Raw genomic sequence first — 3,314 nt, forward strand, 5'->3', positions numbered from 1 at the left:
TATCCATATTGCTGTAATACGCGTTCCTTTTATGAAATGGAGGGGGGGTGAGGAGGCGCCAAATGATTACATACTTTTGAGAAAGGCGTAGTAACATCAAATTTGCATTAAGTTATGACTTCATTTCATTAACTTATAATATTTATTGGAAGAGTAAAATTACAAACAAAGCAACTCAATACAATAATATAAATATTATAAATCAATAAGTCAACTGCTTCTAAGGGCTATTGTCCATAGATCATTCTGCCCAACTAACTTATATTTTTCATTTTTTTAAATATTGCTGTAACTTAAATACATTTTCCTGCAGGTATTCAGATGCTACCGATTAATTATCATCCGATACTAAGATTCTGTATTATCTACAAATCTTGTAATATTACTTTTTGAAATTAAAATTTTTTTTTTCAATCCAAAAAATCAATTTCGTAATAAACTTCTCTAATATTCTTGATATATTATGTTTATTAAGTGAGTTGTAATTAAACTTATTTTACATGTATACAAATAAAATTAAATAGATTAAATTTAATCAGAATATGTAAATGTTTAAACTAATTTGAAAATGTGGGAAATGTGTAATATTTCTTGAGTTATAAAATTATACTGATGTGTAAATCCAGGTCCGCGTATTCACAATTCAACAAATATTTCCTTAGACGAGTCGTTCCAGCATATTTAATTGTCGTTCAGCAATTAACTCGGCAGGACATCAATGAGAGTTTAATTACAAACCGTGCCGCGCGTTCTCTCCACGAACCTATTCATAAATTAGGTGAGAGCAAGAATATTCTCTCCATTTGAAGAACTGACTGTGTTTGCTGAAGAGTGTACAGCCTGTGTTTGAAGAGTCGTTGTTTATCGTACATATCCTGAACGTGAATGGATTGCCTCTTCACCATTATTATCCTCTATGTGTGTGCCTTACAATATATTTTTGTACGCTTCTTCCTCTGTTTAGTGTATTTATAGCTCTAATAATTCTCCATGAAGAGTTAAATTCTACGGATGTGATAACGCACGTAGACAGCTGCGGTCCAGTGCACATGAAAACCTCGAAATGCTTCTGTGTACTTTCCTTATTTATTTTCATTTTATTTCATACCCATTCTCTCTTTTTCTGGTTGTTGTTTCCTATTCGGATGTCCACCGAGAAATTACATAACACAACATCGTTTTAAAACAGACCATTGTCGTCAGTTTTGTTTGCTGGTCTCATTCGCGTCGACCGTTTTTAAATGAGCCCGAAATCTCTTGGCTCAACAGTTCCATGCTTCTCCATCTTCTGTAGACTTTTCTAATATTTACACCCCCCCAGGATCCAGACAACTATTCTACTTTAAAACGTATTCATTCCTTGGCAATCTTCGCATGCACACAATAAAATTAACAATGGATATAACAATGGTTGAAACCCAATTATCCGGCCGTACGAGTTCATTAACGGGAGCTTTAAAAGTATTTCAAATATTGGTTCATCTTGACTCTTGCTTCCACTCTTCTTTACACTCACTCATTTTTCCTTTTATAGCTTCTAAACACAATGCGACTTTATATTTTCTCATTACTGAATTCTTACAAGTAAACATTGTTGAAAGCTTTATCAACAATCCAGTTTCCATGCTTTTTTTTCCATCTTTTCTTATACGAACTAAAGTTTCAATATTTGTATACAGAGAAACTAATTATCAGCATCAATTTCTAAATATTAATAAAATTGAAACTGGATGCACTTCTCACTTCAAACTACAGGAACGGTAAATCTTCGTAATTTTTTTAGATTATTTTCACCGCGAAAAATTTCCCGGGAAAAAATTCAACCACAAATAGTTCGCTACATGACATAGTTTGCTGTGATTTGTACTTACAAATGTATGAGTTTACTATGAAAAGATCAATTCAATAATTGGAATAGAATCCACATTTTTTTAAAGAATACTACAGATTCTTGTAGAAAAATAATTCAACAAAAGTTACCGTTTAATATTAAAACAAAGCCAAAATTGTCTAGAATTCCAAATTTGAAAAGTTCAGTTTTTAATTTAAATTTTCTAATATAAAGCAAATTTAAGTTAATCAATGAAATAATCCAATTGTTAAAGTTCCTAATATCTGTTTCAATTGTATAACAATTGTGCAAAATATTTTTAAATCAAACTTGAAAATTTCACAACGTAAAATAATGAGAAATAAAATGGTTGAAAACGAAAACATCGCAAAGTTGTTATGGATAAGTTATTTCGAGTGTGGCGACAAGAGCAAACACGAGAGTCGGGCTCGTAAATCCGATCTAATTATAGAGAGCGATCGAAGGAAATTGAACTTTGTTCCTATAAATATTTGAAATTTATGAATACATAAAAAGTTATTATTATGATCAATTGCCTGTAAAGAAATCCTTTTTCTATATAAAGCAACAGTAACTTTTTTCCAAAATACAGTTCGACCGACAAATGGGAACTGTTTCCCGCTGATCTAAACTTAGAATCAATTAAGTTTAAATATAAGTGAATGCTTCAAAAATACTATTATTATTTTTTCACAGTTGAAATCTCGTGTTGATAAGCAAAGACTTGATAGTGAGGGAATGTAAGCTAAACAAAAAATGTAAACTGTACAAGTTTAGAAGCTTGTGATTATTATTTTAATACATATTTAGTGTAGTGTAGATATAGTGTTAGATATAGTGCGTTGAGTATATATAAGAAAACTATTAAATGAAATTTCATTTGAGAATGTTTCTATTGAATTGTAAATAATAATCGTTTAAAATTATTTCAAAAGTTTAAATTATTGTTTTTTACAAAGAATTAAACTTTACATGTTAATTAGTAGGTGTATGTTAATCTGTTAGTAATTACATTATTTAAAAAGAATTAGTTTAGTTATTTAGATTATTCACTTACACGTTACCTCAGTTAATGCTGATTGTATATAACGAATATTTTCGTAATCTCACTTTATACGTAAGTTGACTGTATAATATAATAATCCTATCACATTCATTAATCGAGGTATGACTGTAAATTACTTATGACAGATATAGTCATAGCTGGTCTATATTATTATTAATTATCAAAAATTAATAAAAGAATAAAAATTATATGAGTAAAGTTTTGTTGATTCAATACAAAATTGTTGCTTTCACTAAGAACTTCTAAGAACATCTTTCCACATTTAATCATAGATAAGTACAGCAATATCTCGCAAAGCAATAATAAATTTTAAATCATAAATTGGTAAACATTAGTATTTATGGGGTTTCCTCAATTAATCCGGTTTCAAAGAATGCGGTATATTGACAAAACCGC

Source organism: Nicrophorus vespilloides, unplaced genomic scaffold (genome assembly GCF_001412225.1).
Source record: "Nicrophorus vespilloides isolate i.1.1-1 unplaced genomic scaffold, Nicve_v1.0, whole genome shotgun sequence".
In the NCBI taxonomy this organism is placed as follows: Eukaryota; Metazoa; Arthropoda; class Insecta; order Coleoptera; family Silphidae; genus Nicrophorus; species Nicrophorus vespilloides.